Source organism: Helianthus annuus, chromosome 1 (genome assembly GCF_002127325.2).
Source record: "Helianthus annuus cultivar XRQ/B chromosome 1, HanXRQr2.0-SUNRISE, whole genome shotgun sequence".
Lineage (NCBI taxonomy): Eukaryota > Viridiplantae > Streptophyta > Magnoliopsida > Asterales > Asteraceae > Helianthus > Helianthus annuus.
In genome coordinates this window covers 107,550,202-107,562,572 of record NC_035433.2, presented here as the reverse complement: position 1 = coordinate 107,562,572, position 12,371 = coordinate 107,550,202, and the positions used below count along the sequence as shown (strand labels likewise).

Here is a 12,371-nt window from a genome sequence, read left to right as displayed (position 1 = left end):
TTCCAATGTGATGGTATTTTTGTTGTTTCCTCTATTATTTTCTCTATATAATATAGAATAAAGGTTCCAATGTAAATGCTCTAAATATAGACGTTTACTTTACATTCTTGCTTTTGTATGTTTTTATGGCTCTTTACAACCAGAAAAGGTTTAAGAAACCAATTAAAAATTTATGATGGAGAAAAGGAAAAGATGATACTTTAGATGTTAAAGTGTTATTTTTATACTTTTATTTGTTATAAATTAAATTTTTCTACCCGGAAAATTTCCGGGTTATAACCTTATTTTTTTCATAACAGTAAAAGAGATTTATAGCAAATCAAGTGTTGGAGGGTAGCCAACCAGTTGATATCTCTAAGAACCCGTTTGAGTTGTTCTTACACTTAAGTAAGAATCTATTTTTTCAAATTAATTTCATGTATATAAAACAGTAATTAACTCTTTTGAATTAATTACTGTTTCGTCCTGTGGTTTGTTAAAAATCACTATTTCAGTCCATTAGTTTAAAAATTGCGATTTCAGTCCGTGTGGTTTCACTTTCGTGACCATTTTCAGTCCCTGTGGTTTCACTTTCGTAACCATTTCAATCCATTTATTTTGTAAGTACAGGGACCGAAATGGTTACGAGGTGGACCGAAATGGTTACGAAAGTGAAACCACAAGGACTGAAATCGCAATTTTTAAACTAATGGACTAAAATAGTGATTTTTGCCAAACCACATAGACGAAAACAATAATTAACTCTTTTTAATAATCTAGCAATAGAGCTTTAAATTCTAAGTCGTCCTGATTGGAATTGATAATGTCAGAGGATGAATGCGATAGTGGAGTTAAAGAAGACATCATGAAAACATCATGAAGATTTAGTTGACAAAAACTTAATTTATAACGAACATTATGTAGATGTACTATTGGGACGTGCTCAACTGTCTTAAAATATTAGGCTTAACAAATCACACTTTAACGCTTCTACGTTTAAATTATTTTATGTGTTTAGTTGGTGTTTAGCCACCCGCGAAGCTCGCGGGGTCTTAGGCTAGTTAATAATAAATTAGGGAAACTCTATGTTCTTGTCCCTGCTTACAGAAAGAAATTTTATAGCTTAAGCACACAGACAACTCATTCTTACAAACGCACAATTTTACATAAAATCTAGTGAATCCTAATTATAGTAGTTTAAGATATAAGAGTAAGGATATAATAGGAAGTTTATTTAGCTAAAAAGACTAGAAAGTAATCATAACCATCTATTTATTTAATCAAGTGCTAAGATTAAATAACGGAAATTGAAGGGAAGAAAAGAGATGCGTGAGCTTGTTTAGGGGCACTCTAGTCAATCCAACGCAATAGTTTCTCTCTCCTCAAATTCCCCCCAATTTTTTAAACGTTAATAACTCTTTCATACGACATTATTTTTTTATAAAAATTGCACAAAAAAACGAGCACTTTTTATCTTTAAAATGAGTATACTATTGCTATATTTTCGAATTTTTTTTTTCTAAAACGCAGTTGCGTAAAACGCAATAGAAAAAACCCAGTTGCGTAAAACGCAATGGAAAAAAAAACCCCTAAAAAATGACATTTTTCTAAAACGCAATGGATAAAAACACAAAGAAATGTCTTATTTGGAAAACGCAATGGCCAGAAAACACAAAGAAATGTCTTATTTCTAAAACGCAATAGCCTAAAAACACAAAAGAAAGTGTACTTTCTAAAACGCAATGGACTGAAAACACATAAAAATGTGTTTTACCTAAAACGCAATGCACCAAAAACACAAAGAAATGTCTTATTTCTAAAACGCAATTAGCAGAAAACACTTAAAATGTCTGTTTTCTAAAACGCAATGGACTGAAAACACATAAAAATGTGTTTGACCTAAAACGCAATACACCAAAAACACAAAGAAATGTCTTATTTATAAAACGCAATGGCCAGAAAACACTTAAAAATGTCTCATTTCTAAAACGCAATGACCTAAAAAACAAAAGAAAGTGTTCTCTCTAAAACGCAATCGACTGAAAACACCTAAAAATGTGTTTTACCTAAAACGCAATAACTAAAAACACTTCAAAAATGTGTTTTTCTAAAACACAATGGCCAGAAAACATATAAATGTCTTAGTTATAAAACGCAATGGCCTAAAAACACCAAAGAAAGTGTTCTCTCTCTAAAACGCATTGAACCAGGACAATAGTTTTGTTTGTGAATTGTCTGAACCAGGAAGTAGGAGATCAAAAGGCTGTCTACGAATGCAGTTTTCCAGAGGCAATTTACAGAAAATTAAATTTTCTGATGCATTTTTATTAAAGCAATTTACATATGGGCCTAAGCTCGACCCCAGCCAGGGGCTGCCGCCCCTTGGACCCTGCTACCAGGGGCGCTGCCCCCGGACCCCCGCCAAGATCGTAAAACGCAATTACTAAATCAAAAACCCAGATCGTAAAAATGAAATTAAAGAATTTCTTACATGGATCGAAGCCGATTTCTTCAATGATTGATGAAATTTGAATGATTGAAACACTTATCAGCGATCGAATCGAACGGATCGAGTGATTATCTTCAAAATCATCGGAAAAAACGAGATTTTGTATGAAATTAAACTGGGTTTTCTTGAAAAAAGCTGAAGAACACGTTGATCGGGTGTTTGAATCATTGATTGGTGACGAAAATCGCACTATAATGTAGTGATTATTGAGATAGAAAGTGAAGAAATGGTTGAAGATGGTGGGTTTTGAAGTTACTGATGAGAAGAAGGAAGAAGAAAGGATAAGATTGACTAAAATATCCTTCCTCTTTATTTTGAATTTTGCCACATGTCCTAATCCTATTGCTTTCTATCCTTCCTAGCCAAAATAAACTTCCTATTTGATCCTCACCCTAAGATATAATTGGCCGGTAGTGAATCCTGATTATAGTAGTAAATTATTTTTTGAGTTATGTGTTTTAGTGGTTTTAACCATTTGAGTTTAAAATCAAAAAATTTAACGCCCTGAGTCCCCAACTGTTCATTTTATAACGTTTTGAGTCCCTATGTTTTAGTGGTTTTTAACCACTTGAGTCCAAACTCAAAGGTACAAATCTTAAAAAGTTGGGCTCAAAATCTTATAAACTGAGTGGTTAGGGGTTTAGGTCGTTAAACTTTTTGATTTTGGACTCAAATAGTTAAAACCATTAAAACATTGGGACTCAAAAAAGTAATTTACTCTAGTTTAAGATATAAGAGGCCGGGTGTCTAATAATTGTATGTTAGCTTTTGAATGTCAAGTATAAATTATAGCAGTCACTAATGAATCCTAATTATTAGCATATCATGCAAAGCATACATCGAGTGTAAAACAACACAACACAATCATCTTGGCTTTACTATTAATTGGGCAAAAAGTCTAACCATTGTTTCCTCTCTCTAAACTCTCCACTTATACTACTACATACATATGCTCTTGCTAATATTGTATGTACATTATAGGATTTCACGGAGTGGTTGCGGTTAAAGCCCATTGGACCTCTAATGAAATTTTCATGTGGTTGCAGCTTGTTTTGTGGCCTGATAAAGAAGGAAAACACCTTCAGTTGAGAAGCGAGGAAGATGAATCTGGACCAGAAAACTTACACGCTTTTGACGCTACCTGAGTCTACTCCTACAACGGTGTAGATTTTGGAAGCAACACATCAAACAAAATGATACAAGTGGGGTATCTGACATGCTACAATTAAGTTATCTAGGCTAGATGTACATGGGCACAAGCGGCCCGATGGGTCGAGTTGGTCATGAAGTCTGGACCACAGGCCACAACTAATCATGGGAATTTAGTAAAAAGAAACAATGGATCGAGGTGATGATGAGTGGGGTTCAAACCCTTGCCCCTAAGGTTGTAACTGGGAAAGTTAACCGTACGTCAATAATATAATATGATTAGTAGAAATAGTTACATGAATCATGAATGGTTTGTGATATGTCCATATTAGGGGGTTATAGTTAGGTTTTGACGGGTTTTAGGTTAAATCATGAGTCATGCCGTTAGTAATAGTGTTTCAGCATTATAACCAAAATCAAACCGTTGAAAATTAAAACCAAACCAACCCATTATTAACAATCTAGCTTCGACCAGGCTTCACGGTTTAGACATGTTGATTATTAAAGCCAGGAAATTATTAAAAAGAGTAAAAGAATGTCATTTATCAATTCTATTATACTAACAAAACATGAAATTATATTATGAGAATAAAACAACTTATGTGATTTCGTGCTAACAAATAAGTTTGTTGTGTGTAGATCTATGTGATTTCATGTATGACCCACTCCACTTATAATTAGCATGCCCCACTCGAGCATGAGAGAAAAAAAAAAGAAAGTCTAGCTACTTTATTTTTTCTAATTACGACCGGTTGATAATATTAAACAAAATTTAAACGAAATCGACCTCATGAGCTCAACAACCCTGTTAGGCTATATGTTATACATGTGGGAGAGGTGCGGAGGCACTGAAGTGGCATGAGTGATGGGGCAGGAAGTGACAACCTCACTTCCATACTATTTTTATCCTCACTTGTGACTCCTTCTTACATATTAAACTTTTCGACTGTTGCTATGGGACCGTATAAGAACGGTAAAACTAGGAAAACAATTATCTTGTTTTTAAATTAAAAATACCATTATTACCTGTAAATACAAATTTAACCTTTATTATTTTGATACAACAATTTTCTCTACTCTTTTACTCTTTTATCGTTGATTGGCAAAGTTACAAAAAGAAAATGGACTTTAGTACCATATTGTTATTATTAATGAAAAGTTTCAACTAATCCTCTCTTTATAGTTTATATGTTGTTTTTATTTAGCAAGTAGTTGTTTTATATGAGATAAATATTATTTGTATTAAAGTAACTTGAAAAGTTGAATGGTGGGTATAAAGATCAAATCCAATGAAAGGCAGTTGTTTTGTATATGGGGTGATGTACCCATGTTCCAAACATTCGTGGGAGAGGACATTTGTAGAAGGCGCACGTGAGTACATCAACCAAATGCACCCCTCTCCAATAAAATAAAAAAATAAAAAAAAGGAATTGGTATGTAATAATCTCACCTAAACCTTATTGGCCATTAATAATCCCACCTCAAAATATTCGTCCCACCAGTCTCACATTTCACTTATTTTTCCTACAATGGTCCCCCGTTAAAAATACTTAACGGAGTTAAGCTTTTTTCCAAATTACAAACATATTTTTAGGGCTTTTGATCAGAATGATAATACGAGTCTATTTTCTGATATCGATTTTTTTAGTTAGGATACATTAATGACAAAAATAAAAATAAAACTATTTTCTGATATCGATTTTTTAGTTAGGATACATTAATGACCTGTAAATTATATGCTTTAAGACTTGTGCATGACATTTTTATTTTATATATAACTAGTATTAAGCACCTTCGTGTTATGACGGGGACATAAAACCATGCAAAATAGTATCAATGCCACACCAACGCGAGCGACCATCAACACTGAATTTGTGACGTGTTAATGTAAAAAAATATATACTTGTGTTTTAATTGAATGAAACCTTAGGGACGAAAACTGCATATTACTCCAAAAACTAACAACCCCATCGTCACTTTTTCATTTGTTATGCGACGCTCGATACTCGCTCAACGTTCGTTCGAAAAATACTCGGATCGAAAGGCGCTCGTTCGACTTTGGCTCGGTTGAAAAAACGTTCGGTTCGATTCGGTTCGGTTTGTAAACGAACTGAGCACAAGCATAGATCCCGGTTCGATTTAGCTCGTGAACAGCGCTATTTCAGACAAAACTTGGCCAAGCAAAAGTATTTTTAGTCACCCATTTTAATTTTTATATTAAATAATCTTATCAATATACATTTTCATTATTATATTAATTTATCCGATCATCCAAAGCTCCCAAAGGTCGTGACTTTCCCGTTCTAGATCAGATCAGGAAGTCAGGAACTGAAAGGGGTCTATCATGCTAACATATGATTTTTTAAAGAAATATTTTATACGTAATTTCTCAATTAAATAACATATAATAATATCTTGTTGACTTGTTGTGTATCTTTATTAATTAGTCAAATATTATGAGATTATCGATCTTAAACAAATTTCTAGTAAATTTACGTTAAAATGTTTTTGCTCGTTCTATTTGGACATCCTCACATTTGAATTCAACATCTATCGCGTTGTATAGGGTGCGTGTATACAGGTAACCCTAAACACTAGATCTATTGGTCACGGTTAATTTGAATGTTATGAAATACCTCCACTTATAGGGTGTGTGTCGAAAAAAAACACACACACGATTTAACATCACATAATCGCATAAATGAAAATACACACGAGGACTTCAACATCACGTGTAAGTACTTAGGGGCGGAGACAGCTTATACCCAGCCATAGCACGGGCTACGGCTCAAAGTCGTGTTCGTAGTGTTAATTTTTTGTTTTTTTTTTCGATTTTATATAAAGGATACCCCTAAAACATCGTCCCGATTCGTCAGAAACAGGTCTGAACAGGTCAGAAACATCGTCTCGATTCGTCCCTGAAGCCTTGAACTCGAACCTGCGTTTCGTTGATCAGATTCGTCCCTGCGTTTCGTTGTGAGTTTTTTTTTGTTGGGTTCAGGCCCCTCTCAAATGCCCTCACAACACACACTCACAGATATATGTAAAAGGTGCAGACTGCAGAGAATGGAAAAACTTGTTGTATATTTTGAATGAATGGTTTAATATCTCATGAACAAACCAGGCTTTATATACTCTTTACATGCATACGTAAATAGTAAAAAGAAAACAATAAAATCCTACATTCTAGTTTCTATCCTAAAGAACCGTTACAACCCACTTTACACCTCAACGTTAATGTCTTCCATTCCAACGGTAACACTCTTGCAGCCCATGTATTCAACCCGTGTGACCCATTCATGTGAAACCCGGTAACCGGCTTGACCCGTACTCGGTCCGAACTTGACTCGTAAATAACCCGCATCCTTTGCGAACCCGTATCCGTGAACCGGCGACCCGATAATGTGCTGACCCGTGACCCGTATACGAACCGATAACCCAACATTTTTTTGGGATACCCCTGGTTTTAAGGTCTAGCTCCGCCACTGAAGTACTAGAGGCATAAGTGGGAATGTACTTTTTCTTTGGATTATAGGGTTCACGCGCCTTTGTAAGGCCATGTGTAGTCATAAAGTCAATTTGTGGACATTATGCAACACGTGTCGTGCCACGTCACACATGGCTTTATGGGGCGTTATATCACTAAAGCCTGTAGTCATAAAACTCATACCCATCATTACCTAATTATTAATTTTCATTTTTATTAATTAATTAAAAAACATTTGACTATTTTTTATTGGTCAAAATTTTGAAATTCTTCTCCTTCACACCGTTATCAACATACCGCCCCTAACAATTTGAGACCCCATAGCGCCCCCTGTAATGATGTTTAGGGGCGTTATGCGGCGCTATGCCCATTTTTTTCTTGTGATGGCGCCCCACTACGTTAGGTGTAATGGTCCTGAGGAGAGATGTGTATATGAATAATACCACACACCTATGTGATTGGGAAGCAAAGGCTTGTGATTTGAATTATGTTATTTCTTTAATTTATCATGATCTATATTTGTTCCTTTTAACAGTTTGCGGGAATTTAGTCATGCAAAACTCATGGAAGTAAAACAATTTAGTATCACATTCAATGTTTTCATTAGTAAAAATGACAAATTAGCTAGTAAATAATCATGTAAAAAATATTTTACTTAGGACAAATCAATCCACATTGTAAACAAGTCTTTGGTTCGAAGATTGTTATTTTTTATATGATCTTCTTTAGTCAAAATAGTTATAACGATTGTCAGCGTGTTTATGACACGAGAGGCTTGAGAGGGGTATGTGGTAAACACAAAATTCGTTCCTTATATTTGGATAATAGAGTAAAATCTATAGGGCCATTGATGGCTTAAACTTATGACCATGCTTAAACTAAAATGATTTATTCAAAGTTGTTTGTTTGATCACTTTTTTTTGAACGGCTAATTTATTTAATCTTCTATCGTCTTTGAGACTTGAACCTAAGACCTCACTCTTCCCAATCTTGGTATTTTAAAGACTTTGCCTTTGCTAATGGACCACCACCCCATTGGTTGTTGTTTGATCACTTTGATTGTTATTGAGAAGCACAATAATTGAACTCAATATAACACTTCTCAAGTTCAATGGGATGTCATGATAAAGGTTAACCAGTATATTAACCGTAAACATTGGTATTAGATTTGTGAGCATAGAAATCAATGGATGCTTTAGATGACACATATACATGTGTATTACACATGATGTTGGACATTTTGTTTGTGTAGAGGTATGTTGAAATTTGTACATATTGTTGTTTTCTAAGTGCTCAAGACAAAAAAAAAAAAAAAAAACGTAATAACGCATTTATGTTACACGGTAACAACACGAAGAGCAACTACACACTAATTACATATGTTTAAATACTTGTATATTTAATCCAAACTAGTGGGAAATCTGCGCGTTGTAGCGGAGCTTACAATACGGGCAAGAACATATTTCAAATAAAAAAAAACAATTAAAGATAACAATATAGGACATGAATCTATATAAAATTATAAACGCACCCACGCTTCATGGGTACAACGGATAGTTAAATGACAGTAGGCTATGTTCTATATACATTATGGCACAACAAAATGTTTAGAGAAGTCGTAATTTTACATTAAATAAATGTAGGAAGCGGAAATTGTAATAAAAAAACAAAAGGTGATGTCTCCTTTTATTTAGAAGTTTTTGTCTGAAGTGCTAGTTTCTGGAGAAAAAAAAAGTCCGTGGCCTATTTTGAAAGGGCACTTGTATAAGGAAAGAATAAACTTTTATTTTTTAAGAAAGTACTTAAAATAAAATTGACTAATACAAATTTAGACAACTCCATAGATTTTTTCTTTTATAGGTAGCCTAAAACATAACACCTACTTAAAGCAAATACATGGGATTATTGGTTTCCATTTCTCCATTTAAAATCCTTGCAACGACATGTGCACCTCCATCACCTTAAAACACAATCAAAAAGCATTACCAAAATTGTTAAAAAAAATTAAGAAGATGCAAAAGATAACTTATATCATAAATTAAAATGTAAGGATGGACTAGTTACTGGTATATTATATATAAAATGACAATAAAAATACAAAAAAAAAAAAAAAACAAAAGCATAGAGAGGTAGCATTATCTCTAAATATTTCCTTCCCAACAACCATTCGTTCGTTCCAACCAACAAAATAAGAACTTAACATCAAATGCGTAAAATCTCATCAAGTTTGAATCATACCTAAAACTGCACATCCGTAATTACACAAATTATTTAAGAAGCAAATGATTACCTATTCAAAGATGTTTCCATCTTAAGTATCATATCCATGAAAGAAGCTGGTTTACTTTTGAAATAGAACAAAAAGCACAGTCATGATTGATAACCCGAAATCGAACAAATTAAGAACAAAATCACATGAACAAATTTCAAAGCTTTTTAGAGATGTTACCTGTGGCAGCAATCAAGTTAGTCAAGAGGAAATCGATAGTGACAAAGCTTCTTTGAACCCTTACTCTGGTTTTTTTTAAGGATGTAAATATATGTGGTGAAAAAGAGGGAGGTGAAAAGTTGTCTGGTTCGGCGTTAACTTAAACTTAGGAAGAAGGGATATGATGGGTTATTCCACTTTAAGGCTATTAATAAGTCTTTTAAATTGGATTTTAATGGTTGGGATTATAATTGTGGAAGAATTGATATGATGGGTTATTTATTCGACTTCAAGGTATTAATAACTCTTTAAATTTGGGTTTAAATGGTTGGGAATATATCTTTAGGGGAAGGTTCATTTGAGAAGAAATTTAATGTGAGAAGAAAAAGAAGAAAAGACATATTAGTAAAATACTATTTCATTTATAACTCATATCATTAATTTTTAACTCTTTAATTAATTAGTCAACTAATCATTAATTATCTTACATATAATCTACAAAACCTACACATATCAAAATTTTCCTACATATACCATACACATTATAGAATTTTATTCTACACAGTTGAAATTTATCCTACATACCTCGAAATATATCCTACACAATTCGTAATTTATCCTACACAACTAATAATTTATTCTACACTTTAAATTAAGTTGTTTTTTTTTAATTTGAAAAAAGTATATATTTTGAAAAAAAGTTACAAATTTAATTTAGTTAGTTATTAAAGGGGAAGAATACAAATTAATGATTTTTGTAAGTTTACCAATATACCGTTATATTAAAATTAAATTCAAATATTAAATGAAGTAAAATGAAGCATTCTTATTGGTTGAAAATTCTTCTTTTTCCTTCTTACAAAAAAATTCTTCTCATTTGCACCCTCCACTATAATAGTTAAATGAAATATGTCTAAAATGACTTTATTATCCTTCTCTTATATGCATTATAATATTGTACCACAAATATAAAAACTTGTAATTAATTAACTTTTGTAGGAACCCTTGTAAAATGTTTTATAATATAGTATAAATAATATTACATGTAATATTAACTTACATGTATGCAATCATCCGTTAAGATTTGAAAAAGAATGTTTAAATTGTTAAATGTTACTCGGTTACAATATTTTTTAAATTCCAATAGAAATCATATCAATAAGAACTCATAAACTTAAGTCATAATCAATGTGGGGGCAAGATATCATAATGCTCAATAATTGTTATGTACCAGTCCAATGAACCATAATGAAAGTTAATAATGTTATAAGTAACAAGTCATAATGAAAGTTAATAATGTTATAAGTAATAAGTCATGACCAAGGACTTATGTCGAACTGAGAACATCAAAGTCAATATAAAACGCTTATCACATAAATGACAATACAAGTTAAAGTGGGCCGGTATAAATATGTAGTCATAAAGCCTCTTATGGGGTGTTATGCGACAAGTGGTAAAAAGTGTATTTTTTTTTAAAAGTAAATTTCATTCACAAACAGCCGACCCAAACCGGGCCGACCAAACAAACTACAAGCGAAAGAAAATTACATGAGTAAACTGCCATTTTGGTCCCTATGGTTTGGGCACTTTTGTCATTTTAGTCAAAATCTCAAACTTTTTACATCTGGGTCCTGTGATTTGCATTTTGTTACCATTTTAGTCCAAAATCCAAAAACCCTCTACTTTGACTGTTGAAAACTGATTATTTTGTCCTTTAGTGCAGGGGCATTTTGGTCATTTATGTTTAGTTTTTTTTAGCAATAAAACCCAAATAAATCATCATCATCCCCAACATAATCAGCTCTCTCTCTCTCTCTCTTCTCTCTCTCTTTATAGCACCACCACCACCGCCACCTCCTCCCTCTATCTCTCTTCTCTCTCTCTATAGCACCACCACCACCGCCACCTCCTCCCCCTTCTTACCACCGCCACTCCGGCGTCGTCCCATCCAACAGTCACACCCACTCCGGCGCCGTCCCCCTTCTCACCACCACTGACACTACATAATCAGCTCTCTCTCTCTCTCTCTCTCTCTCTCTCTCTTTCTTCTTCTCTCTCTCGCTGATGAAGGAGGTTCGAAGTTTCCCCAAATAAATCATCATCATCCCCAAATAAAACCCTAACTAGAAAGAAACTCAGCAGCAGACTGATTCTGCTCTTCCGGCGACTAATTCTGCTCTTCCGGTAATGTTTCAGGTGACTGATTCTGGCGACTGATTCTGCTCTTCCGGTAATGTTTGTGGTTAATATGATGTGTTTTGATTGAATTTTTGTTAGATAAAATAGGAATTAGACTCCATACTTGTTGAATTCGGTGTATACAAGTCAATTTAGGGATGTAAACGAGCTGAGTCGGGCTGGGGTGGGCTCTGGCAGTTTGTGGTGGTGGTGGTGGTGGCGGTGGTGGTGGAGTTCATGGTGGTGGTGGTGGTGTTCGACAGAGAGGAGAGAAAGAGAAGAGGGAGATGGGTGTTTGGAGAGAGAAAGAGAGAGTGTGTGTGTGCAGGTTTTAGAGAGAGAGAAAGAGTTCACGGGGATGGTGGTGTTGGAGGCAGTGGGATGGTGGTGGTGGGGATGATGCGATGGTGGGGGTGGTGGTGGTGGTGTGGTGGTAGTTCAGAGCATTCACAAACTGCCAGTCAAAAAAGAACCATATGGTTCAGAGCATTCCGGTGACAGCCTAAATTCCACAAAAATTATGGAATGGATGTTAAATGAAAAGCAAAATGACCAAAATGCCCCTGAACTAAAAGACAAAATAGGAGGTTGCAACAATCAAAAAATAGGGTTTTTAAATTTTGGACTAAAATGGCAACAAA

The 12,371-nt window shown here is 34.0% G+C and overlaps 1 long non-coding RNA gene across 1 annotated transcript; it reads right to left on the bottom strand.

The window, feature by feature from the left end:
- Positions 1 to 8,888: 8,888 nt before the first annotated feature.
- On the bottom strand, positions 8,889 to 9,775 carry LOC110873964. Its single transcript, XR_002555569.2, has 3 exons — positions 9,574 to 9,775; positions 9,415 to 9,468; positions 8,889 to 9,084 (listed from the first exon to the last, which is right to left on the bottom strand). It is a non-coding gene; the product is annotated as an uncharacterized LOC110873964 (long non-coding RNA).
- Between the last annotated feature and the right edge of the window lie 2,596 nt (positions 9,776 to 12,371).